General features: G+C 41.4%; 1 long non-coding RNA gene across 2 annotated transcripts in view; it reads right to left on the reverse strand.

The window, feature by feature from the left end:
• LOC125620445 overlaps positions 1–27,854 on the reverse strand; it is a 47,077-nt gene continuing 19,223 nt past the window's right edge. The window contains exons 2-3 of one of the 2 annotated variants that reach the window (XR_007352124.1): positions 24,329–24,405; positions 1–59 (exon numbers count right to left, since the gene is read on the reverse strand). This is a non-coding gene — a long non-coding RNA (uncharacterized LOC125620445). Of the gene's footprint in view, positions 60–20,931; positions 21,201–24,328; positions 24,406–27,854 lie in introns of those variants that run through there. The other variant, XR_007352125.1, reaches the window with a different exon arrangement.

Genomic DNA, 27,854 nt, shown 5'->3' on the forward strand with positions numbered 1-27,854 from the left:
GGAAGGTTCCTGGTTCTCGGCGGGGGAAAGACCCCCTTCCGAAGCCGTTCCTTTGCGCCCTAAAACAAGTAGCCCCAACGTGAGAGAAACAAAAGGTATTTGCTGACGTGGGCGTTGGACAGAAACGCCCGAGGGCTGGGGACACAATTAAAGGGGCAACGCACAGATTTCAGGCACCAACCAGCAGCTTCGCCCACTCCCCCTGCCCTTGCCCACACCCCGCTGCACCCTCCAAAGGCTCTGGGGTGCCCAGATTCCCAGGCAATTGGCTGCGGATCATTATTTTAGACAAGAGCTTAATTTTAAAATTGTACTTTACGTTGGGAAAGGCGCCTCCGGAGGGCAGAAGGGCTGGATTTCTAGGATGTGGGGAAATTGGTTTAGGAAAGAGGGAGGGACTTAGGCGTGCCTACAATTACTGAATAAGTGCATGTGACATTATTGTGCTTAAGTTTAGCAACGTCAAATGTAAGAAATTTCCACAGAATTTTCCCCGTTTATTGAAGCAGTTATTTTTGTCGGGGCTAACCTGTTCTAAACCTCTACAGCTCACGAGCATTTCTTTTGAACAGGAAAACCAGAGAGAGGCCGAGATAAAGAGAACATAATTCTTAATTAATATAAAATTAGTAGCAACAACAGATTTTGTATTTCCAAATACAAAAATTCATTGTACATCAAGCTTCTCTTTTGACGTCTCTAATATTTAGAATACCACATCAGGTACATTTGCTAAAATAGTAAATCACCAAATTTTCTTTTACACAAACAAAAATTCTATAAACTAAGTTTTTAGCTCCTTATGCTGGGGTCAGTTACTGAAAAGTACTGTATTTTAGTAAAACTAAAGAAAAAAAAAGATTCATTTTCAAAACCTACACTTATTCCTCTCCCATGTCTTTAGCCAGTCATGTTAGACAAAGTTTATTACTTTGGTTTCATCAATAATTAGCTGTGCACTTTGAATATCACACTCTGTGAGAAGGATACAAAATATTTGCACTGTCTTTTTCTGTCCCTTCTATATTATTCTAGAGGTGCTTTGCTATTCATTTGTTTCCTGGAATTCTGAATAGGTAAATGGAAATACGTTGAAAACCACTAAGAATCAGTATCATTGAATGTGCTCAGCTGATCTGCTAGCACATTGAAGATTCCCTCAGAAAGATCTGGACATTGTTATAGCAAAAGTTTTGTTTGTTTTGGTGACAATTTCTGTGTTGACAATTTCAGGCTGGCCACTAACTTCCTGGGCTCAAGCCATCCTCCGCCTCCCAAGCAGCTAGATCTATAGGCATTGGCACAAAAGATTTTACCTTAGCCTAAGTGAAACAAAACATGCAAAAGAGTTCCACAAGTATGTTCTTCAAGAGAGTAAACCAGGTTGGTGATAAACATTTTTTTTTTCCGATGAAGAAGTAATGGGAATTTTTTCCCTCACCTTCATCCTCCTAGCTTCAGGAGTTGGTGCTTCTCAACGCTGTTGCCCCTCCCTTAACCAGCAATTATTCTTTTAAACTCTGGGGTTATTTTTGAGGGGAATTGGAGAATCACCTCCAGTTCATATTCTTTTTTGGTGGTGTTGGAGATTGAACCCAGGGCCTTTCACACGCTAAACAAGTGCTCTACTACTGAGCTCTGCCCTGGGCCCCTTCAGTTAAAATTCTTAAGGGAGAGAATTCATTTCGATTTTATTTCAACACTCATTTTGGGTAAGGTGTTTGCTCTAGGTTCATGGAATGTAATGGTGATCTAAAAATCCATTTGACCCCTGCCTTCATGGAACTTGCAGTCTAGTTGGGAGACAGATGGTAATCAAATAAACATATAATTTGATCCCAGCTGCTTGGGAGGCTGAAGGCAGGAAGATCACAAGTTCCAGGTCAGCCTAGGCAGGGAGACCTGTTTCAAAAATTTGAAAAGGAATGGGGGCAGGGATATAGCTCTGAGGTAAAGTGTCCCTGGGTTCAGTACCCAGTACCCCTCTTCCATACATTGAAAGTATGATTCACAAATTGGATAAACCTGAAGGAAAGGTACCTAGTGCTATAGGAACATAGATGAAAGAGATCTGTCTTATGAGAGAGGGGACCTGTTTTGGGGAAGGCTTCCTGGAAGAAGTTATGTTGAGTAGAAATCTGGTGTAGAAATAAATAGGCAGAGGCATGAATGGTCAGGAGCATTCTGTCTAGAAGGAACAAAATGTACAAGAGTGCTTGGTGGGAAGGAATGTAGCATAAAAGGCTGACAATACCAGAATGCAGAGGGAGGGAAGGTGTCAGAGGATGAGGTGGGAGAAGTAAATAGGGATCAAACCATCATGGCTTTGTGGGCCATGTTAAGAACTTTGGAAGCCATTAATGTGTCTTAAGCTTGGCAGGGTGCATGTGACATGATGAGGTAAAGCATTTTGAAAAGATGACTATGTGGAGAATAAATTGGAAGGAAAGATGGATTACAGTGGTCCAGCTAAGAGATGATGGAATCTTGAACTATAGTGAAGACAGAGGAGATGGAGAGAGATGAAGAGATCAAGAGAAGTAGAGAGAGAACTATAAGAGATAATAAATAGGTTGACTGTGGGGAATGATGATGAGGCTGGTCAAAGACAACCCCTAGCCCCTTGGCTTATGGAACCTGATGGATGATGGCTCTGTTCACTGAGAGAGAAGACCAGAAGAAGATCAGATTTAAAAAGAATAGAAAAGCAACAAAGAAAATAAATCCAGCTTGGACATGTGAGATTGAGGTGTTCTTGGGCTACAGATTGGACATCTTCATTCTTTTTTATGCATGTCATCTGAAACTCATTTATATGTTTGGAGAATTCCTTAACCTTATGATTAATTGTTGGGAGGTAGTATCTGCCTTCTGCAGTAGAGTGTGAAAATGCCAATGACCTGCTTTCCCAGAGTCCCTTGCAGCTACAGACAAGAGCCAGGGTCTCCACTTTGACAATCAAAGATTTTTTTTTTTTTTTTTTGTGATGCTGGGATTGAACCCAGGACTTTGTGCATGCAAGCACTCTACTGACTGAGCTACATCCCCAGCCTGACAATCAAGGAATCTTTTCTGGCAATAGTGGCTGCAAGATAATATCCAGGTGCCACGATGCCAGGCTTCTAGTGGCAGTATCCACTGTTTAGCTCCAATACTTTGGGATAGAATCTTATGTTCTCAACACTGTGGAAAACAGTGTTGATTTTCCTCAATAGGCCAATTCTGTGATGTGCCTTTGGATACTCTTTCTGGCTGCTTGGCACAGTTTCCAACCCTTGTGCTCTGCCTCTTCCTGTGATTCTATGAACTTTTATTTGTTTTGTTTTGTTTTGGGTACCGAGGATTGAACTCAGGGGCACTCAGCCACTGAGCCACATCCCCAGCCCAATTTGTATTTTATTTAGAAACAGGGTCTCTCTGGTTGCTTATTGCCTTGCTTTTGCTGAGGCTGGCTTTGAACTCTCAATCCTCCTGCCTTAGCCTCCAGAGCCACTAGGATTACAGGCGTGCACCACTGTGCCCATCCTGTGAACTTTTTTTTTTTTTTTTTTTGGTGGTTGTAGATGAACAGAATGCCTTTATTTTGTTTATTTTTATATGGTGCTGAGGATCAAACCTAGTGCCTCACACATGCCAGGTGGAGCGCTCTGCCATTGAGCTTCAGCCCCAGCCCCTGTGAACTTTTTTTTTTTTTAATATATTTTCAGTTGGTGATAGACCTTTATTTTTTATTTTTTTATTTATATGTGGTGCTGAGAATTGAACCCAGTGCCTCTCACATAAGAGGCAAGCACTCTACCACTGAGCCACAACCTCAGCCCTCCTGTGAACTTTTAATATATGCGTTTCTGCTAAATCAGCCAAGGCCATCTGTGCACCTAAAAACCCTCATAAATACAAAATGGTAAGAAGGCAGATGAAAATATAGCTTGAAGCTTAATCAATAAAATTGAAGTAGTCTCTTTCTGCTTCCAGGCTGTCATGAACTGAACAGTTTTCCTCACCATATCCTTCTGCCATGATGTTCTGTCTCACCTTGGGCCCAGAGCTCTAGAGTTGGCCAATCATGGATTGAACCTCTGAAACCATGAGACAAACTTTTCCTCCCCTAAAAAAATTGCTTGAGATAAAAATTTGTCACTGATATCAAGTAAATGATAAATTGCATAAATGGCAATAGGACTATGGATATGGACCAAAACTATAAAGTGAGGAGATGAAGGCTGTGGATCAAGCTGTGAGCAAGTCTACTGTTTAGTGCCTGGATAGAGGAAGGTGAAATTGCAAATGAACCTGAGAAGTGACTAAGAGTAAAGAAGAGAGTTAATGTGGTATCATAGAAGAGAAGAGAGTAATTTAAGAAGAAAAAATTATACAGCAGTTCAAACGAATACCCCTTTTGTACTGACCAATCACCCCTACCTAACTTGTTCCGGCCAGTGAATGTGCTAATCATGTTTTAGAGTTGTTGTTTGATTTTCTCGCGGCGTGAGGTGATTTGTTATGCTGTATGTGAAGTCCCTGCCCTTTTCAAAGAATGTATATAAGCTCTGCTCAAGCTGTTCTCGGGGCTCTTTGCTCTTTACCTCTTCGAGGTAGGCTTGGAGCCCCAGCATGCTGGACCCCCAATAAACCCTTTGCTGTTGCAAAAAAAAAAAAATTGTACAGTAGAATTGTTAAATACAGCTAAAATAACAAGTCCAAGAGAAAATGTCTATTAGACTTAACAACTTAAAGATCTTTGGCTTCAGAGAACATTATTAATTTTGAAAGATGTGGGGGGTGGGGTCTGAGGATACAGTAAACAAACTCAGTTTCTTCTATACACTTAACAATTAACACAGAAGACTTCTAGGACCAGGTGTGTGTAGGATTTTACTCACACTAGCAGATTCCAGCTAGGTGTCCTCAACTCTGACACTATCAATCTGACACTATCTGCATGGAGATGGCATTAGATCCCACAGGTTGAGGGCTTAGTCCCAAGACTGTGTCCCACCTTCAGATGCCAATTGCAAACCCCAGTTTAATTTAATTGTGCATCTCACCTACTGGTTAAAAATCAGGCTTCCCATACCCCCTCCTATTAAGATTCAATTAATTTACTAGCTGGGCTCAGAGAACTTGGGGAAATACTTCAGTTTACTGATCCATTATGAAGGGTATTACAAAGGATATGATAAGCACCAGATTAAGACGTGGCTGAAGTATGGAGGAAGGGGCATAGAGCTTCCATGCCCTCTGGGTACACCACCTTCCAGGAACCTTCTTGTGTTTGTAATGGGTTCACTTGATGCTTTGACTATATCCCTTGTGGCTTTGAAATTTACATGTTTTTTTTTTTCTTTTCCCCAACCTTCTCCCTGATTTTCTCTTCCCTGATCTTCTTTTCCCTGAACTTTTCCCTGATCATCTCTGATCTTCTTTTCCCCAACCTTCTCCTCCTTGATCTTCTTTTCCCTGATCTTCTCCTTCCTGATCTCTCCTCCCTAATCTAATTTTCTCTGAATCACCTCTATAAAAGTTCTCTGTTCCTGCTGATGGGCAGAATCATAGCCTTTGGAATTGGAGTCCCCTGTTTCTCCTTTACTAGTGAAGCAATAAACCTTCTTTTTCCTTTTTTTTTTTTTCAAACTGTGTCCATATTATTGGATTGGCATCCAGGACAGGACTAAGCTTTTGACAACATGTTCAGTTAGCTATTGGGAACTCTTTAGAAACCTGTCCTGTTGGTTTGTTTTAGATGGACACAATCCCATTATCTATTTGTTTGTGGTGCTGAGGATCGAACCCAGTATCTCACAAGTACTAAGCAAGCACTCTACCACTAAGCTATACCCCTAGCCCCTCTTATTGCATTTTTATGGAGGGTTTCATTAAATAAGTATGATTATCGTTGACCAATATAACCTGGAGATTGGGGATAACTCTGAAAGTCCCAACTTTCTCACTTGCTATGGTCTTTCTGGTGACCAGCACTCTTCCTGAAGCTATCTAGGGGCTGCCAGCCATCAGTCATGCTATTAGCATACAAAAATATTCTTGTCACTTTGAAGATTCCAAGAATTTTATAATAGAAATTTATAATAGAGGAATATGCAGTGGATAAGAGACCCTGCCTCAAAATAAAAAACAAAAAGGGCTTGGGGGGGTTGGGGTTGTAGCTCAGCAGTACAGCTTTCACCTAGCACGTGCAAGGCCCGGGGTTCGATCCTCAGCACCACATAAAAATAAATAAATAAAATAAAGGCATTGTGCCCATCACAGTCTATGATGAAGAAAAGAGTGTGGCTATAAAATCGTTTAAGCTTTCAGAAGAATCTACATGGTACCTCAGAGTACTGTTCAATTAGACAAAAGGTTCTCTAGGGGTTTCAAACTATAGGGCTTTCCAGAAACTTCAGAGCAGAGGCCTGAGGTAGAAAAGGGCTTATCCTGAAAAGTCTTGAAAAGACTTTCTCTGATGCCTTAAACCCCAAGAAGATTCATAGGAGATCTACAACATTTTTAAAAGTGTTCAGGGGCTGGGGTTGTGGTTCTGTGGTAGAGCGCTTGCCTGGCATGTGTGAGGCACTGGGTTCAATTCTCAGCACCACATATAAATAAATGAAAATAAATAAAAAAATAAAGGTTCATCAACAACTAAAAAAACATATATAAAAAAAAAAAAAAAGAGCGTTCAGAGGAGCACTGCCAGCTTGGACTGGAAGAGTCAGAGCCAGGACCAAATGAAAAGATGTCTTCTGACCCTAAAAATTCTACTGGTAGGATACATTCTGTGCAGATTACACAATTGCAGGTATGGGGTTCCTTTCTTGCAAAAGGAAAGATGAATCTGAAGGCAGCACTAATAGGTCAGAGGGCAGAACTTAAAGTGTTGGATAATTAATCCCACGCCCTGAGTCCTAAGAAAGCAATTTCCATTTGCCAACTGGACTTCAGAATTGTTATGGACCAGTGAGTCATTTATGCCTGTATTTCCCCCTATTTTGAACAGGAACGTCTACGGTAGTTATCCTGTCTGACCCATCATTGCATTTTGAGTGTGTAGGAAACAGATAACTTATATGTTTAGTTCATAGGACTTTGAATCAAGAGGAACTGTACATGAGAACCTGCATGTAAGCAACTGCAGCTTTCGGAGCTGTTATCAGATTTGGGTGAGAATGGTCATAGGGTATTTAAACAATCCTTGACTAACGGATAAAGAGGAAAGACATATGTTCTCTGAATTGGGGGAATGATGTAATGGTCATTGATTAATTTGAATTAGATTTGGCTGAAAGTGACAGAAACCCCAGAGTACCAATGGTTTAAACAAGATGGAAGGTTTTTTGAGTACAGTGACACACACCTATAATCCTAGCGGCTCCCAAGGCTGGGACTGGAGGATTGCAAGTTCAAAGCCAGCCTCAGCAAAGGCAAGGCACTATGCAACTCAGTGAGACCCTGTCTAAATAAAATACAAAAAATAGGGCTGAGGATGTGGCTGAGTTCAATCCCTGGTACAAAAAACAAACAAACAAACAAACAAACAAAAAAACCAAGATGGAATTTTTTTTTGTTTCTGTTGTTTTTAATGTAAAAATCTAGAGGTATATGCTCCTGCACTGATATTGTAGCTCCATTCTACAAAGCCCTCAGGGAATCAGAGGACCACTTGGTAAGCTGTTACCAACTCTCTTCTCTGTCATGCTTAAGGTGTGACTCTCACAATTCTATTCTCCAATGGACCTCCAACCACACATCCCAAGCAGAAGGATAGACAAAGGAGAAGAGGGGGAAAGGGACATGTGTCTGCTGCCTCTTAAAGAAGGTTATTGGAATCCACCACAGTAGACTTTGATTATGTCATTTTGGTCAGAACTTCATCATTTGACCACATCTAGCCACAAGAAAATCTGAGAAATATCATCTTTATACAAGGGGGTCATGTGCATAGCTAAAAATTCTATTACTGAGTGAAAGCCCTGTCCCAGGAGGAGCAGTGGCAGAAAGGCAGTCTGGTAGGCTGGAGTGCAGGCAGCTGCTCAGAGCCCACCAAGCCGGCGCAGGCCTGAGGCACAGTCATCCGGAGCCCAGGCAAACCAGGGTACACTCACTGTTGCACTGTGGCCCCCTGGCCCAACTAGTGAGAAAGCTTGCTCCACACAGCATCACAGTTCTGAACCTCAAGCATCCATGATCTGCTGACCTCAACCTCCTGGGAAGCTGGAACTGCAGGTCAGTAGCTGGAAATGGAAGTGGGGCAGACCTGAGTGGCAACTCAGACTCGAGGGTTAACCAATAGTGTTAGTATTTTTCCAAACCCTAATTAGCATAAATTTGCATCAACAGCATTGACCCCAGTGCTATATAATCCCTAGAATAGCACATTCAGAGGAAGGACTTTATTGGGTCCTCTCTGGCCCAACAGGAGTTCTGTTTCTATTCACACTTGAATACTCCTATTCTTAAACTCACTCATCCTTGTCTGTGGATTTCATTCTTTGAATTCACAAGACAAGATCCCAGAAAGAAGAAGTTGGCGGCGAGCTTCTGGGGTCTGCTGCAACACTGGAGAGCATAACCTATCCTTAAGAACTACAACATACCACTTACTCGATGGTAGTGGGGACAAATCAGGCTTTTCTCACTGTGACTCTCAGAGCTGACAGGAGCAGGCATCACCGCTGCCTTGATTAGTTGCTAACACTACAACAGACTTTTTTGGCGGTAGAGGCCTGAAGTATATCTAGACTCCACCCGCCAGCAGAAGCAGAGAATCTAGTTTCATCTCAAACTCTGGTTTCATTACTATGAAAGAAGGAGAGAAGAAATATTGAGGGACAGCTAACATTCTTCTATAGTCAATGTAGTTACTTTGAACCAGCCTCCAGAATTGTAAGAAATTAATGTTTTTAAATTTTTTTTAGTTGGTGATGAACCTTTATTTAATTTATGTATTTATATGCATTGCTGAGAATCGAACCCAGCGTCTCATACATGCTAGGCAGGTGCTCTACCACTTGAGCTACAACCCCAGCTCGAGAAATTAATCTTTGTTGTTTAAAACTAATAGAGAGGAGCTGGGGTGGTGGCTCAGAGGAAAAGCACTCGCCTAACATGTGTGAGGCACTGAATTCGATCCTCAGCACCACATAAAAGTTAAATAAATATATTGTGTCCACCTACAATTAAAAAATAAATGTTAAAAAAAAAAACAACTAATAGAGGGGCTGGGGTTGTTTCTCAGTGGTAGAACATATGCCTACCATGTGTGGGGTGCTGGGTTTAATTCTCAGCACCACATATAAATGAATGAATAAAGTAAAGTGGTCCATCAACAACTAAATATATATATATATATATATATATATATATAAATAATAGTTCAAGACCAATTTCAGCAATTTAGAGAGACTCTAAGGACTTAGCAAAACCCTGTCTCAAAATAAAACATAAAAAAAGGGCCAAGGATGTGGTTCAGTTTTAATGATCCTGGGTCTGGTCCTTGGTCTCAAATCTTGGTCTCAAAAATAATATTAATAATAGAGCCAAGTACAATGGTATACATTTGTAATTCCAGGGACTTGGGAGACTGAGTTTTAGACCAGTTTGGGCAACTTAGCAGGACTCTTATCTCAAAATTTTAAAAATAAATAAATAAATAAGAAAGTATATAGAGTAAGCCAATACATAGTATATGCTATAGTCCATCATTTTATAAATTATTAATCCATATGACCCTCTTCTCATACCTAAAAACAAAAACAAAACAAAACAAAACCAGCAGCAACAAAACATGCCTATGTTTTGAAGCTACTGCAATTCTTATTTCTGAAACTGGAAAAACAGTATCTGCTCATAAGGAAACTGTTGGCATTTATCATTTCCTTCCTCTGTTCCTCATTTTATGTTCCATACTATCTTTAGTCTTGATCTATTTTTTATTTTTATTTATTTACTTATTTGGGTGCTGGGGATTGAACTTAGGGGCACTTGACCACTGAGTCACATCTCCAGCCTTTTTATGCATTTTATTCAGAGACAGGGTCTCACTGAGTTGCTTAGTGCCTTGCTTTTGGTGAGGCTGGCTNCAGTGAGCCCGACTTACATTTTATTTTATTTATTTATTTTTATGTGGTGCTAAGAATTCAACCCAGGTCCCAGGACCTCGCATGTGCTAGGCAAGCACTCCACTGCTGAGCCACAACTCCAGCCCTATTTCTTATTTTTTTAAATAAGTTTTGATTAGTTATCTTTGGAATTTAAAAAAATCTAGTCTGTGACTGGGAATGTAGCTCAATGGTAGAACACTCACCTAGCGTTCATGAGACTTTGAGTTCCATCCCCAGCACTGTGAAAATATATAACTCATTAACTTAAAAAATTAGAAATCTGGTCGGGTATGGTGACACATGACTGTAATCCCAGGAGCTCAGGAGAGAAGGTAGGAGGATCCTGAGTTTAAAGACAGGCTCAGCAACTTAGGGAGGCCCTGAGCAACTCAGAAAGACCCTGTCTGTAATAAAATATAAAAAAAGGCTAGGAATGTGGCTCATGGTTAAGTGCCCCTGGGTTCAATTCCTGGTACCACAAGGGAAAAAAAAAAGAAATCTTGTCTGAGAGTCTTTGCCTTTTAATTTTGAATTTAACCCAGCTGATTTTATTATATTTACAATTAAGATTTACTTCTGTGTATTATTTTATATTTTTAAGTGGTTGTTTTGTTAGACCAGGATGCAAGAAAAGACCACTGACTCCAATTAAAATCAAATTAAAGCATGCTTATTATTTCGACCTGCTGGGCTGCCTCTCCCTCCCAAAACGGCGGGAACAAGACAGCCCCCCAGCTTTCCTGCAGCCCAGCTTTATAGCCTAGAAAGTTACACAAAGGGGGGTTACAGATAACAGAACTCTGACAAGCATCACACTAATGGTAGTTTACACTAATGGTAGTTTACATTTTTTTGCTGGCCCCAACATCAGAATTTATGAGGACCATTACAGCCTCAGAGAGGGTCATTGTCTGGCCAGGGAAGGCCAAGATTTGTGAGGCGTCACTAAAGTTTCAGAGAGGGCTGCTCTCTGGTCAGAGAGGAGGCATGGGTGAGTTCAAGGCATGGGCAGGCATTCCAAGCAGGTTCAGAATTTGCAGTAATTTATAGTAAAGCCGAAATTATCTTTTCATGGCTTTGTGGCGAGATGCCCAATTTTAAGAAAAGATCAGGTTGGGTCTATCAGTTTATCCCTATAGTCCATTGGTTACATTGTGTTTTTTTTTTTTCTGTTATATGTTATGGTTTGTTTTTGGTGATGCTGGGAATTGAACCAGGGCCTTGTGCATGCAAGGCAAACACTCTACCAACTGAGCTATATCCCAGCCCTGTTATGTGTATATTTTTAAAAATAATTTTAGTTGTTGTTGGACACAATACCTTTATTTTATTTATTTATTTTTATGTGGTGCTAAGGATGGAACCCAGTGCCTCACACGTTGCCAGGCAAGTGCCCTGCCACTGAGTCACAACCCCAGCCCCTTGCCTGCTATATATTTATACTTTGTTCTTATTGTGGTTGCCCATATTCTCATGTTTTTTGCTCCTATGGATATAATATTATTAATATATATTTCTTCCCCTTAATAAGAATACACTTACATATACCCTCTTTCTTTTCCACCCCCTCCAATATTGATATTATTCATTATGGATGTATTTTCTCTGATGTAAACCATTTTCTGTAAAGACAAAGGTAGACAAATACTAAGGCATTTGGACATTTATCTCCCTTATCTCTTGTAGCATCTCCTGGATTTGTTTCTCATTTTGAGTACTTTTGAAGCCAGAATTAGACTGGCAGTCAGCAGAGATAGGTAAATTGAGTCAGATTGGATCAAGGAGGCCAGTTTTGAGAAAGTCCAGCAAGTTGGAGACTGTCCCCTGAGGGACTGAAATGTTAATCCATTCAGAGCCCTTCCTCCACCCTTATCAAGAACCTCTGCTTGCTCCAACCCTTTGCTAAGGTAATCTGTCCCAGGAATTGCCCCTCCCTACAGGGAGCTATAAAATTGTTAATTAATGAGTCCTTGGCTGCTCCATCCTGCCCTTCCCTGTTCAACCCACCTGTTACCCACCTTTTGGCCATCCCGCTGAGCATTCCTGGGCCTAGTCAAATGCCTAGTCACCTACACTGGAAAGAGAAAGATAAGGGGAAGAGGGCAGGAGAACAAAGGAAGCCTAGGACATATAAAAGGGCAGAACACCTCACTTCTTGGGATACCAGGATACCAGCTATGGCTGCCTTCTCCCTCCTGGGAGAAGTCTATGTTACCCCTTTTTAAATAAATCCTGCTTTACATGCTTGCCTCAGTGGGCTTCTCTAATGTTCAAACTTCAACATGTGAGGAAGCAGGACTCCTCACCCATAACCCGAAGTATCACTTTCTAAAGATGTTTTCAGTGGTTTCTTTTTTCTTTTCTTTCTTTCTTTCTTTCTTTTCTTTCTTTCTTTCTTTCTTTCTTTTTTTTTTTTTTTTTTTTTTTTTTTGGTGGTGGTACTGGGGATTAAACCNTCTTCTTTCTTTCGGTTTTTTTTTTTTTTTTTTGTGCAAAGTGTTTTTTGGTGTGCTGTTTTAGTCAGGTTTTCTGTCTCTGTGACCAAAGGCCTCACAAGAACAATTTTAAAGAAGGAAAAGTTTATTTGGGGCTTGTGGTTTCAGAGGTCTCAGTCCATTGACAGCTGACTCTGGGCTGTGAGGCAGAACATCATGACTGAAGGGTGTGGTTGAGGAAAGCAGCCCAAGACAGGAACTCTGCTCCTCAGGGACAAATTGTATACCCCAAAGATGTGCTCCCAGTGCTGTACCTTCTTCAGCCACACCCTCCCTGCCTATAGTTAACCCAACTAATCCATTCAAGCTGACGAATGCACTGATTGGGTTAATACTCTCCTAACCCAATCATTTTCACCTCTAAACCTTCTTGCTTGCATTGTCGACATCTTAAATCTAATCTGTCAGGGGCTAGAAGGAAATTCTCCTTCAAAGAATAGCCTGACATTTACAATAAACAGCCCCCTGGGAGACATCCTGCCTGGGAGACATCCTGCAGCTACCTATCTCCCTGGAACATCCTGCGGTTATCAGGATCATCAGACATCTTGCAGCTGGCAGTTTTACCACCCACATCCAGCAACTGCTGATTAGAGAGCTTCCCTACCCCCAGCATATAAATACCCCTGTGTGAACAATGAAAGTGTGCAGCTTGATCAGAACTCCTGTCTTGCTGTCATCCCTCCTGTCTCTTGTCCCTTCATTCCTCCCCACCTAGGTTCGCGGCCCTCGTTGATGTGTCCTGCCGGTCGGGACACTAATCCATAACATGTGCTGAAAAATATTTATACTGTAATATTCAAATGGCAATTTGAATAAATATAAAATTCTAGAGTCAAGGGCTGAGGTTGTGACTCATTGGCAGAGTACTTGCCTAGCACATATGAGGCACTGAGTTCAATCTTCAGCACTGCCCCCAAAAATAAATAAATAAAATAAAGTTATTAAAAAACTCTGAAGTCAGTGTTCTTTCCTTTGGTACTCTGTTTTTTACCTTGTGTCCAATGGTTCTATTGAGTGAGGTGGTATCAATTTGCTCTTCTAGTAAGCCTTTACAATTTTCTCTTTGTCTTTCTGATGTTTTTCATGGGCTGTTTTTCCATTTTATTTATTTATTTATTGTTATTTTTTGGCATGGGGATTGAACAACTGAGGGGCACTTGCCCACTGAGCCGCACCCCCAGCACTATTTTGTATTTTGTTTAGAGACAGGGTCTTACTGAGTTGTTTAGTGCCTCACTTTTGCTGAGGCTGGCTTTGAACTCTCAATCCTCCTGCCTCAGTCTCCTGAGCTGCTGGTGTGCCAGTGAGCCCGACTTACATTTTATTTTAATGTGCTTAGGTATATATTCATTCCTAACTCTCCTGTTTGGCAGTCTATGGGTCCTTTTAATCTAAGACCCATCCTTCCTTTCTTCCCTAATTCCTTCCTTCTTTCCTTTCTTCCCCAGGGCCTCACACATGCTAGACAAGTGCTATACCACTGAGTTACCTCCCCAGCCCTTTTATAAATTTTATTTTGAAACAGGGTCTCATTAAGTTGCCCAGGCTGGCTTCAAATTTGCCATCCCCCTGCCTTAGACCCCCTACTAATTGGGATTACAGTCATACATCATCGTGTCCAGATACCTAAGACCTTTCATTCTTTTTTAATTCTGGAAAGGTTCAATATTTAAAATATTATTTCTTCCTCTCAATTTTGTCCCTCTCCTTCTGGGACCCCTAATTTTTAAGATTTCCATGTTCTTAGCTTTCTCTCTCTCTCTTTCTCTCTCTCTCTCTCTCCACATGCGTGCATGTTTTGCTGGGAGTTGAACCCAACCCGGCCTCACATATGCTAGGCAAGCACTGTATTACTGAGCTACATCTCTAGCCTGACTTTTTACAATTATTATTATCTATTTTTTTTTAATTTGTTCCTGCTGTTTTCTGGGAAAGTTCCTCAATCCAATCTTGAAATTTACTTTTTGATTTTTCTTAAACTGTATCCATTATGAAATTATTCTATTTCTTGTGTTCTTTCTTTCAATTACATTTTCAATTCTAAAATTTCTTCTATATTCTTTTTATGCTCTCTCATTATTTCCTCTGGGGATTGAACCCATGGGCACCTGATCACTAAGCTACATCTTCAGTCCTTTTTATTTTTTTATTTTGAGACCTGGTCTTAATATGTTGCTAAGGGCCTCATTTAGTTGCTGAGGCTGACCTCAAACCTGTAATCCTGCCTCAGCCTCCTGAGTCTCTGGGATACAAGTAGACACCTATATCCAGCTTCCTTTTAAATGTTTGAGCTTTCTATTTCCAAAAATTCTTAGATCATACATACAGCTTATATGTATAACAATAGCAATTCACTAAATCACACACATACTGTGAGTGTTGGGGTATGTGTGTGTAATTTAGCTGATCATTTTTCTCATGGTGGTTGCATTTTGGCCTGTGAACTCATGTGCCTTATAGGTATGGGCTACTCCATCTTCTAATGAACTACTTCTCGAAGTGTAGTGAAGAACCAGATTTTTGTTGTTGTTGTTGTTCTTAATCTGTTATGAGTCTATTAACTACAGCAACATCAAATTTCTATAAAACTTTTAGCTGGGGCGCAGTGGCACATGCCTGTAATCCCAGTGGCTTGGGAGGCTGAGAAAGGAGAATCATGAATTCAAAGCCAGCCTCAGCAATAGCGAGGCACTAAGCAACTCAGTAAGACCCTGTCTCTAAATAAAAGACAAAAAAAGAGTCAAGGATCAAGGACTGATGTCCCTGAGCCACTGGAATTGAAGCCACTGTGCTTGGCTTGAACCATGTTTTGATAGCACTGTCCCATTGTGTGTTGGGAAGGGGTGTTGGTCAGATGGCATACTATGTTAGTCTATCCAACCATTGCCTTCCTTCACTTCAATAGGATTCCACATTCCAAGCCCATTGCCATGTGACTTTCAGTGCTTTTGTGTAGAGTGCTATTCCCTGCTGTGGTAAGCCATTCTTATAGACCGTGGCCGCCATTAGAAGATGGCGCCGGCTTCCACTGTGGCCTGTGATAAACAACTCCTTTTATGGAGAGTTGGCGGGCAATCCCTTACCACCCTATGAGAGAGCTCCACGTGTCGGCTTGGGATTGGGATGCAGGGGGCTTTATTAAGCTGTGCTTGGGTGTGTCGCGGGCGGGCGCTAGAAGATGATACATGACTCAAGGCCTGAATAAACTGCTGAAAGAAGAATCCTGTGTCGTTTTTCCCTTGCCGGCGAGGGGTCACGACACCCTGCCTCATTATCTGACTTGGTCTTGTGACTTGCTTGGGCCAATGAAATGTAAGCAGTAGCAGCATTCCAGTTCTGAGGAGGAGCTTATAGAGGCATCATTCATTTCTATCAGTTTTCTTGTTATTTTCTGGTGCAAGAACAATGTAACCCAGGTAGGGGCTACTCCTGCAACACATCACTCATATTCACAGAAGCTAACCTGTGATCACCAGCATGTAATGTGAGCAAGAACTCTATGTTGATTTTTGTAATCAAGTGTTGGCAAATTACAGATTATGAGCCAAATCCAGCTCCTTGTCTGTTTTTTAAAGTCCACGAGCTGAAAATGTTTTTTGTTTTGTTATTGCATTTTTGAAGGATTAAAAAGTAATCAAAAGAAAAATTACTATCTTGTGTCATGTGAAAAATATATGGAATTCAAATTTTTGTGTTGATAAGGTTTTATTGAAACACAGTCATGCTTATTTATTTACATATTGTCTATGGCTGCTTCCATGCTACAGTGACACAGCTGAGTGGTTGCAAGGGAAACCATAGGCTCTGAAAAACCAGCCTCTACCTCAGAGTAAAGCCTGTCCAAGGAAGGGGGTGTGACCCTTGTCCTTGGAAAGACCCACAGAGCACTCCTAGGCACATACCCTGCTGAGTTGTTTATGTACAAATAACAGGAGAGATCTTCGGAGCCAGGTGTCCCTGACTCAGTCAGGCTAGATGAGAACCCATAGAACCCCCTAGCAACCACCAATCAGCATGACAAGTGGGGGGGGGGATACCTGGGATGCCAGATGACCCTCCCAGTAGTTTATGGTGGTTGATAACATGTTGGAAAACCATGTAGTTTAGCACGTACACCCCTCGTGGCTTAAACCAATCAGTTCAAAGGAATCCCCCTCTTGTACTAGCCAATCACCCTTACCCAATTTGTTCCAGCCAGTGAATGTGCTAATCATGATTTAGAGTTGTTTTATGATTTTCCCGCGGTGTGTGCTGATTTGCTAAGAGATGCTATGATGTATGTGAAGTCCCTGCCTTCCCCAAAGAGTGTATAAAACTGTTGCAAACCCTGGGCTCGGGGCCTCTCAGCATCACCACTTGCTGTGTGTGCAGAGGACCGAGCTAGCTCGCAATAAACACCTCTTTGCTCCTCACATCGATCTTGGTCTCTGGTGGTCTTTTGGGGGTCCCGAATTTGAGCATAACAGCCCATCCCTCAGAGCCCAAGATATTTACTACCTGGCCCTTTACAGAAAAGATTTGCTGGCCTCAGAGGTTCTGAGGTTGGTTGTTACCTTGGCAAAGATGACTAACATAGTCAAGATGAGGTCAGGAAGAGAGGGAGTAGATCCGGAGAAAGGAGTGCCAGGCACCAGGAACCCTCTGGGTCTCCCCCATGTGCTGTCACTGTGCAGAGGCTAGGGCCTTGCAACTCTTAGGAAGAAGCAGCATCAGGAGGAGGTGTGATTCCTTGGCCTCAGGTACTGGAGAAACTGCCAGAGCGAAGTCCACCTGCCCACCCCCACTTCCATCCCCAGCAGAACTTGGCATTTCCTGATTTTCCTTGGTCAGTATTGGCTTTACTGGGCTTTTAAATCCTGGGCTTCACTCCCTCCCTCCCTTTCTTTCTTCCTCCTCCTCCTCCTTCTTTTTAGTTGTAGTTGGACACAATACCTTTATTTTTTTATATTTGTGTGGTGCTGAGGACTGAACCCCGGGCCTTGCAGTTGCTAGGCGAGTGCTCTACCACTGAACCGCAACCCCAGCCCTCTCTTTCCTTCTTTCTTTCTTGCTTTTTTCCATTGTAGAAAAGTTTATATAACATAAAATTTACCGTCTTAACCATGTTCAGGTGTACCATTCGGTGGCATTAAGTACCTTTACAATATTTCGTAACCAACACCACTATTCACTTCCAGAACCCTTTCTTTGTCAGAAGGATGAAACACAAAGTCTATACCCATTGAAGAGAAACCCACCCCCCAACCCTGGCTGTCAACCAATCTCTTTATTTTTGAATTTGCCTATTCTAATCATTTCCTCAGGCCCTTTAGAATTAGTGTGTGTGTGTGTGTGTGTGTGTGTGGTGCTGGGGATTGAACCCAGGGCCTCGTGCCAATTACATCTCAATCCTTTTTTTAAAATTGTATTCTGAGTTAGGGTCTTGTGTCTGGCTTTTAATTTAATTTAATTTTTTCCCTCTTTCTGGTATTGGGACTTGAACCCAGGGTGCCTTATCAGTGATCCACATCCCCAGCCCCTTTTTTTTTTTGAGATAGAGTCTTGCTAAATTACTGAGGCTGGTCTTGGACCTTCCATTCTCCTGCCTCAGACTCCTGAAGCAGGCATCATGTACCTGACTTTTATTTTTATTTTTTAAAGAGAGAGGAGAGAGAGAGAGAGAGAGAGAGAGAGAGAGAGAGAGAGAGAGAGAGAATTTTTTAATATTTATTTCTTTTAGTTATTAGCGGACACAACATCTTTGTTTGTATGTGGTGCTAAGGATCGAACCCGGGCCGCACTCATGCCAGGCGAGCGCGCTACTGCTTGAGCCACATCCCCAGCCCCGTACCTGAATTTTAAACCTATGCTTTGTATATTTATTATTCCAGTGACCATAGCTCCCTCATGCCACAATTCAAAACACATCATCTAACAGTGAACTACTTTCCAATTTTGGATTTACTTTTCACAAAAACATTTACAAAGGGAATCAAAATTAACTCTAAATTTCATTTAATGTTTCTTTACTTAAAAGAATGTCTTACTAAAAGTTACTGGTTAATTTAATATTAAGCTAGAATTGCCACAATCGTTCTGTTTTCCTACCACATTGGTTAAAAATGTTACCCAGAATTATCATGTTTCTATTGAATTATTTTTGCTGTTTAATTACATAAGTAATATTTGAAAAGCAGTCTTATAAAAGATTTAAGCAATCCAGAAGTACACATCATTAAAAGTCAAAGTCCTCATTTATTGCAAGTAATTATGCTAGCCCCAAATTATCCATGGCCTTCAATTGGCTCGATGGTCTTTTCTTCCTGGTATTGAAGGCTTGCCAGGATGGACTGGTAGTAAGTACATTCCTCTAGGCAGCAGGAGGCTTGTTTGCCAAGCTCCTAAGGGCATCAGTTATATTGTTCTGGCGCTTCATCACTTTGTCAGGAGGGTTCATTGTAGGGGCCACTCTCAATCCACAAGTTGGTCACAGGCATGACCCACTCTTTCTTCTAGATCTGTTGTTGCTCAAGCACAACATTCCTCAAGACCCACTCAGCACCCACGCCTGCCAGGCTGGCTGGTCAGGCTGATTCCAGAAATGTGGGGGAGTTGATGTCTTTGGGGGAGTATTTTGTATCTTAGTCTGTTTCATGTTGCTATAATAATTACTTGAGGTTGGGATATTCATGAAGAAAAGAATTTTAAGCCAGGTGTGGTGGAGGCCCTGGGTTCGATCTGCAGCACCACATAAAAATAAATAAATAAAGATATTGTGTCCAACTAAAAAATAAATATTAAAAAATAAATAAAATAAAATGGGCTGGGGATGTAGCTCAGTGGTGAAGTGCCCCACAGTTAGATACCTAATCTCTCTCTCTCTCACACACACACACACATACACCAAAGTTTATTAGGTTCACAATTCTGGTGGTTGGATGGTTCCAACAGCATGGTGCCTGTGAGAGACCCCTGGCTGCGTCACAACATGATGTGAAAAAAGAAGCTAAGGGATGCTTGCAGAAGGGGGCAAGCATGTGGCATGGCCTCGGTTTATAACAATGTGCTCTCGTGAAAGCAAACGCCTGTGAGATCTAGCATACTCCTCAAGACCAGCATTAATCCGTTCATAAGGATGGAGCCCCTACAACCTAGAGAGAGAGAGACAGAGACAGAGACAGAGATACAGACAGAGGCAGAGGCAAAGAAAGAAAGAGACAGAGAGACAGAGACTGGGATTTGAACCCAGGGCCACTCTACCACTGAGCTATATTTCCAGCCCTTTAAATTTTTTTGTTTTGAAATATGGTCAAGTTGTCCAGGCTGGCCTCAACCTTTGATCTTCCTCCTCAGTCTTCCATGTAGCTTGGACTACAGGAGTGTAACACCATACCCAGTTTCATTTAATACTTTTATAACCTTTCTTAATGTTTAGAACTCTGATCCATTTAAATTTTTATTTTTAAGTGTAGCTTGGTAGCCAAGCCTTTAACATATGGACCTTTGGGAGACATTTATATTCAAAATATAGCACCTCTAATTCCATTCTTCTCCACAGTGGTTGCCATTGTTATCTGTCTAATCTGTATCCTCTATTAATTTACTCACATTGGTGAGATTTTTGTTCTTTGATATCCATGATAGTGTACTCTATCTTTTTCCCCCAGGCCCATTTTTTTTTTTTTGTTAATGGGGATTGAAGTCAGGGATACTCACTGAGCCACATCCCCAGTCCTATTTTGTATTTTATTTAGAGACAGGGTCTCACTGAGTTGCTTAGTGCCTTGCCATTGGCTGAGGCTGGCTTTGAACTCTCGATCCTCCTGTCTCCTCCTCCCAAGCCTCCGGGATTACAGGCACGCACCACTGGGCCCTGCTCTGAGGCTCATTTTTAAAAATTATGTTCTGGATATCTCTCCATGTCAGTACACACAAAATCAATCTATTATTTTCCCCAAATATTTTATTATAAAGATTTCCAATCCTACAAGAAGTTGCAAAAATTTTGCAGTGTTCAATACACAGTGGACACCTGTATCCTCAGCACCTAAACGCTTTGATTAATATTTTACTAGACTTGCTTTAGCTCATATCTATCTATCCCTCTGATTATCCATCCATTCATTTTCCTTTTGATGCTTTCCAGGGTAAATTGCAGGCATCAGTACACTTTCTCCTAAAAAAAAATCAGCATATAAATCATTGATTGAAGTTCATATTGTATATATTTTTTTTGTTTCAAGGTAAAATTTATATACAATGAAAGGCAAAAATCTTTTTTTTGTTGTTGTTCCAGGGATTGAATTCAGGGCCATGCGACCACTGAGCCACATCCCTAGCCCTATTCTGTATTTTATTTAGAGACAGGGTCTCACTGAATTAGCTTAGCACCTCACTTCTTAAGTCTGGCTTTGAACTCAGGATCCTCCTGTCTCAGCCTCCTGAGCCACTGAATGCATTGGTCTGGACAAGGGGCCCTGGATCTGCAAGAGGGCATAGTAGCAGTGAAAAGTGATGAGGTTCCAGCCCATCCTGTGGGATCCCAGGTCATGCTTGAGGGTTCCAGGTGCTCTGATCTGCCCACTTGCATCCATCATCCCTTCTCTTTTTCCTGCCTGCATTTCTGCAGAAGAGATTTGCGAAATAGAAATGCTATTTCTATTTGACATACTAACCAATTGCCCTTCAAAATCTGACATATTGACCAATTGCCCTTCAAAAAGTCTACAAATTTGGGCTGGGGATATAGTTCAGTTGGTAGAGTACCTGCCTCACATGCACAAGGCCCTGGGTTCAATCCCCAATGCCCGCCCCCCTCCCCCACACAAAGACTACAAATTTGCATCAGGTTTGAGACCAGACTGCACAACTTTGCAAGACTCTGCCTCAAAATAAAAAATAAAAGAGGGCTGAACCCTGGCTAGGTGGTGCATACCTGTAATCCCAGCAACTTGGGAGGCTGAAGCAGAAGGATCACAAGTTCAAAGCCAGCCTCAGCAATAGTGAGGTGCTAAGCAACTCAGTGAGACCCTGTTTCTAAATAAAAATACAAAATAGGGCTGGGGATGTTGTTCAGTGATTGAATATTCCTGAGTTCATTCCCCAGTACCAAAAAGAGAAAAAAAAGGGGGGGGGGCTCAGCTGAGTATGTAGTCAATGATAGAGTACCCCTGGGTTCAATTACCAGTATGGGGAAAAAAAAAAGCACGAAGTTACTTATTTTCCCAAAACCTCATCAAAACTGCACATAATGAATTATTTTAATTGTTGCCAATTTAATTGTTTAAAAAAATAATAATTATCTTTCTTTTTTTGATTTGTTTGTCTACTGACCATCTTACCATGAGGCTGAACATCTTTTTTTTAAGACTTGTTTTTAGTTGTGTATGGGCACAATACCTTTATTTTATTTATTTATGCTGTGCTGAGGATGGAACCCAGTGCCCTACACCTGCAAGACAAGTGCTCCATTACTGAGCCCCACCCCAGCCTGAGGCTGAACATCTTTGTTATAAAATGTTATATTTCTTCAGGTAAATATTTCTGTCCCCCACCACCACCCCACATTCTAATGAGAGATTCATATCTTTATTTTCCTTCTTTCCTTTCTTTCTTTGTTCATATGGGGAGATTGAACCAGGGCAAATTAATCACTGAGCCACATCTCCAGCCCTTTTTGTATTTTATTTTGAGACGGGGTCTCTCTAAGTTGCTTAGTGCCTCACTAAATTACTGAGGCTGGCTTTGAACGTGAGATCCTACTGCATCAGCCTCCTGAGCCCCTGGTATTACAGGTGTGCTCCATGGAGCCTGGCATGGACTTTTTCTTAAGAAGTTCTTTTTTTTTTTAAATATTTATTTTTTTAGCTTTAGGTGGACACAATATCATTATTTTATTTTTATGTGGTGCTGAGAATCGAACCCAATGCCTCATGCATGCAAGGCGAGCGCGCTACCATTTGAGCCACATCCCCAGCCCAAGAAGTTCTTTATGTATTATTAATATTAATCTTTTTTAAAAATATTTATTTTTTTTAGGTGTAGATGGACACAACACAATGCCTTTATTTTTATGTGGTGCTGAGGATCGAACCTGAGTCCCTCCCGTGCTAGGCAAGTGCTCCACCACTGAGTCACAATCCCAGCCCCAATATTAATCTTTTTTTAGTATTTATTTTTTAGCTGTAGTTGGACATGATACCTTTATTTATTTTTATGTGGTGCTGAGGATCGAACCCAGGGCCTCGCACATATTAGGTGAGCACTCTACCACTGAGCCACAACCCCAGCCCCAATATAAGTCTTTTTTTTAAATTTGTAGTTGTAGATGGACAGAAAGCTGGTATTTTATTTGTTTATTTTATGTGGTGCTAAGGATTGAACCCAGTGCCTCACATACGCTAGGCAAGTGCTCTGCCACTGACCCATAGCCCCAGCCCAATCTTTTCTATTTTACATACTTGACAATATATGACTCCAATTTTTATCTTTAAACCTTATTTATAATATCTTTCACTTTATAAAAAATATTTTTGATAGAGTAAAATCTTTCTTTTTTTTTAAAGGCCTTTAGAATTTATGTCCTTCTTTACAAAAGATTTTCTTAAATCAAGATTACAAACATCATATTTTATTTGTTTGTTTATTTTTTGGGATAGGGTTTTGCTATGTTGCCCAGGCTGGCCTGGAACCCCTGGGTACATGATCCTCTGCCTCAGCCTCTCAGTAACTGTAACTACAGGTGCATGTCACCATGCCTGGATTTATTTTCTTTTAATATTTTAATAACTTTTAAAAATGTTTAGAACATTAAAAATGTTTAATTAAACTAAAAATGTTTCTGATCCATCAAAATTGTATTTTGATATGGGGGATCTAATTTTCTTTCCTAGTGTAGCTACCCAGTTTTCCAGCTATGTTTATGTAATAATCTAACCTTTCCTTACAGGTTGCAAAAGCCACTTTTTATCAAATATTGAATTATATATATTCAAGAGTCTTCTTCAGGATGTGCTATTCTGTTCTGTTCATCTATTCCTTGATGTGCTAGTATTATACTGCTTTTAATCATTATAGCCTTGGATTATATTACACAATGTAATTTTAAATAGAATGACCCTTTTTAAATCAAGGCGTAATGAGGTATACTTCCTTTTCTATCCATTTTGTTACTCATTTTTTCACTTAAATTTCATCAAAGTAATTTTATGCAAAAGCACCTAGAAAATATTTACAGTTGTCTTCATTTCATGCAGTCAATCAGCTTTGGTTCTTGAAGCAATTGTATGGGCTTTTCATACTAAGTCTCCCTGAATGAGTTTAAGACTAAAGTTCCTTGTCACTTGTTGGGGTTTTTTAGGAAGCAGAAGTTGACATAGATTTAGGAGTGTATAAGTATTGTTACCTAAAGCTGGGTCCTTATCGCCCATTCTTTTCATGCCAATTTAATAATGAGGACATGGTTTTGAGAAAAAGGAAAAAGAAGGTTTATTGCTTTGCTAGCAAAGGAGATGCAGAGGGGAAGCTCTACTATTAGGGAAAACAGGGCTTTTAGAGAAGCTATTCAAAGCCTGCATTCCAGATGTGCCTTCACGGGGTTCCCAAGGTGTTCCCTAATTGTATGTACTCACTTCCTAGATTTTCACATCTCCTTCCTGTCATGGGGGTGTACACCAGGACAGGGGAGGTAATCTTTTCCCCCACCCCCAGGTTAGGGAAGGGGAGAGGAAGAAGAGGAAAAGGAAAACATACCTCTTTTTAAATAAGCACTGGGGGCTATGTTCAAAAGGTGAAGTGGACCACTGTTGCAGTATTAATGGGAGGAACATCTGTGAAGGAAAAGAGGAGGAAGCAGGATTGAGCAAGAACATCAGACCCTCTCTGACAGTCCATTGGGAAACTCCAGAGCAAACACTGCCAAAGAGAGGTGCCTCACGTTTTGGCTGGGCTTCTGGAAAGCCAAAGAGGCTGGAGGCAATAACAGATAGAGGTCAAGGGCAAGTTTTTTCCATGCCAGGCCTAACCCCATTAGTCTTATCAACTCATAGTGGTGAACACAGGGAAGTCTCTTGGTCATTCAACAAATGTTTATTAACTGATTGATGTTTTGACCGCAGCCCAGTTGTGCCAGGGCAGTGGGGCCAAAGAGGGTGCCCAGCAACAGCATGGGAGACATAGGTTTATCAGATGAAAGCTTTTAAATTTCTAGACAGGGTCTTGCTTCAAGAAGAGTGCCCCTGCCGGTCATGGTGGCCGCATGCCTGTAATCCCAGCAGCTCGGGAGGCTGAGGCAGGATGATTGAGTTCAAAGTCAGCCTCAGCAATTTAGCAAGGCTCTAAGCAACTCAATGAGACCCTGGCTCTAAATAAAATATAAAAAGGACTGGGGATGGGGTTCAGTGCTTGAGTGCCCTAAATTCAATCTCTGGTACCAAAGGAAAAAAAAAAAAAAAGAGTGCCCTGGTGACAGGCTGACAGACAGCACCTCCATCCCTTTAGGTGTTTTGCAAAGCATAGGCTCCTCCTCCTCACTGTGTTTTGTCCAGTGGCAGCCGGCTGCAAGAATGACACATATCCTTTTGCACAGTGCCCTCAGTTCTGCCGAGGGTTTTATATGTTGGGCTGGAGAAGCAGTGACACCATCGCATTAGTTTGCTTCTCTGACCATCATTGCAAGAAGCAACTCTCCGGAGTATATGCAAGGAAGTAGCTTTCTACAGATGACACTTACTTGCCTCATCCCTTACACTTTCCCTAGTTCCCAGTGTGTACAAGAGCCAGAGTCCTTCAAGGTCATGTGTGTCCTGACTTTCCAGCCCAAAGCTGCTGCTGAGAGTTTTGATTATTTTCCCTTAACTCAGTTGGGTTTTGGGGAATAGAAAGGCAGGGTGGTGGGCATTCAGGGACATGGTGTTTCACTGTCCCCCTTTTCTTTAGGGATGATACAATTTTTTTATTTAGTGGAGGCAATACTGGTGATTGAACTCAGGGGCACTCTACCATGAGCTCCCTAACCCTTTTTAAAAAAATTTCCAGACAGGGTCTTGCTAAGTTGCTGAGGCTGACCTTGAATTTGTGATCCTCCTGCCTCAGCCTCCCAAATTGCTGGGATTACAGTCATGTTCTGCTGTATCAGGCTGTACAGGCATTTATTAAGCATCTCTTATATCCCAAATATTAGGGCTACAAAGTTGACTGGAATATTTTCAGTAAGTTCTTTTTCTCAGATGAGACTCATCCTCATAGAGGTGGGATAGAAGCTCACCATTCAGTGGCGGAAAAGCAAGCGTTACCTGTGGGGTATTTTTAAAATCCATGAACTTCTATATACCATATTTTAAGGTAAAATGTACTAAATGCAAAAGATTCAAAAGTGCAACACCTAGAGGAGGATTGAGCGAATAGTAGGCACTGAGTAAGTATTGTAGACTGAAAGAATTCAGAGACAGGGAAAATAATTTTGTTCCAGGAACCCGATTTGTTTGTCATTAAAATGTCTAGATATCAGTTACAATCTATTCAGCTGATATAAGAATTCAAATAAGACTGGCAAGTTTTTCTAGTTCTTCCATCCTCCTGCCTTTTTCAAGTCCCCCCCCCTCCCCGCCCAAATGCCTTTTGCTGCAAATTTATTTGCATTTTAGCCGGGCATGGTGGTCCACGCCTGTAGTCCCAGCGGCTGGGGAGGCTGAGACAGGAGGATTGCCACGTTCAAAGTCAGCCTCAGCAAAAAGCAAGGAGCTAAGCAACTCAGTGAGACCCTGTCTCTAAATAAAATACAAAATAGGGCTGGGGATGTGGCTCAGAGGTTGTGTATCCTGAGTTCAATCCCTAGTACCCCCCAAAATAAATAACTAAATAAATAATAATAAAAAAAGAGGGGCTGGGGATGTGGCTCAAGCGGTAACGTGCTTGCCTGGCATGTGTGGGGTTCAGGGTTCGATCCTCAGCACCACATAAAATAAAGATGTTGTGTCCACTGAAAACTGAAAAATAAATATTAAAAAAAAATCTCTCTCTTCTCTCTCTCTCTCTTAAAAAAAAAAAAGAAGATGTATTTAAACCCACATCATTGTAATTAGTAAAAAATTTTGGATTTGGTTTCTGGGATGATTTTGGATTGAGGTGCCCAAGGAACCCAGGCATACTAAGTATGCACTTTTCCACTATGCTATAGCCCAGCCTGAGGAAGTGTTTTTGAGGAGCAGGATCGTGTTCTTTATTATTTTCTTTTATTTTTTTGGTACTGGGGATTGAACCCGGGTGCTTTACCACTGAGCTACATCACCAGCCCTTTTTATTTCTTTTTCTTTTTCTTTTTTTTGAGACAGGGTCTAGCTAAATTGCTGAGAGTCTCCTAAAATGCGGAGGTTGACCTTCAACTTGTGATCCTCCCAAATCTCTGGGATTAAAGGTGTGTGACCTTGAAGGAGCAGTACTCTGGCTCACCACCAGAAACATTACTTTCTCCCCTCTTCAGAAACACCCTTTTTTCCTAGAAGATAGAAATAAAGTCTGCACAATTAGCTTTGAAGCCTCATCTCCTTGCTTCTCCTCATTTAAAAGAAAACAAAAACCAAAAACTCAGAAGAACATTGGAAGTACCACATCCTTGGCTCTTGAGGTTTGCAGCTACTGATTTCTGTGTACATTTTTGTGACTCAGGCTTCGCTGGGGAGTGACAGAACAGGCTGACCAGGGACCTGGCTCCCTGGTACTGCTACTTTGGGAGAATTGTCTCTTTGGAGTGGCACAGAAAAGAGTTTCCAATGGAGGATCCTACCAGGGAGTTTTCACCAAGGGACAAGACTGCTGGGGACACAGCCCCCAGGACTACAGTATATAATATAGTTCTATATTAGAACTTCTGTGATCACTAGGAGAGAAATCTCTAGTGAGAGTGATCTCTCTTCTTGTGTTCATAGATGATAGACACCTCCCTTTCCTCCACTTAAGTACCCCTCAATAAAACTGTCCACCTTTGGCTGGTGTAACCAAGTGTACACTTCTTCAGATTTTTTAAAAAAGGAAAGCAGAAGGGCCTACCTCAGGGGTTATGCAGAGGAAGTTGACTTCCCCAGAGCTAGGTCTGCTTCCCCTGTTGTACCACAGAGCACTCTGCTTTGGCACTTAGCAATAGGTGTGAAAGTGCCTGTAAGTCTGGGGGCCCTAGCAGACCACGAGATGATTAGAAACAGGGCTGCATCCCACTCACCCAGGTTCTCCTCGCACCCAGAGGTACTTAATAAACAAGTAGAAGAAATATCAGTGTGCGGTG

Source organism: Marmota marmota, unplaced genomic scaffold, assembly GCF_001458135.2.
Source record: "Marmota marmota marmota unplaced genomic scaffold, marMar, whole genome shotgun sequence".
In the NCBI taxonomy this organism is placed as follows: domain Eukaryota; kingdom Metazoa; phylum Chordata; class Mammalia; order Rodentia; family Sciuridae; genus Marmota; species Marmota marmota.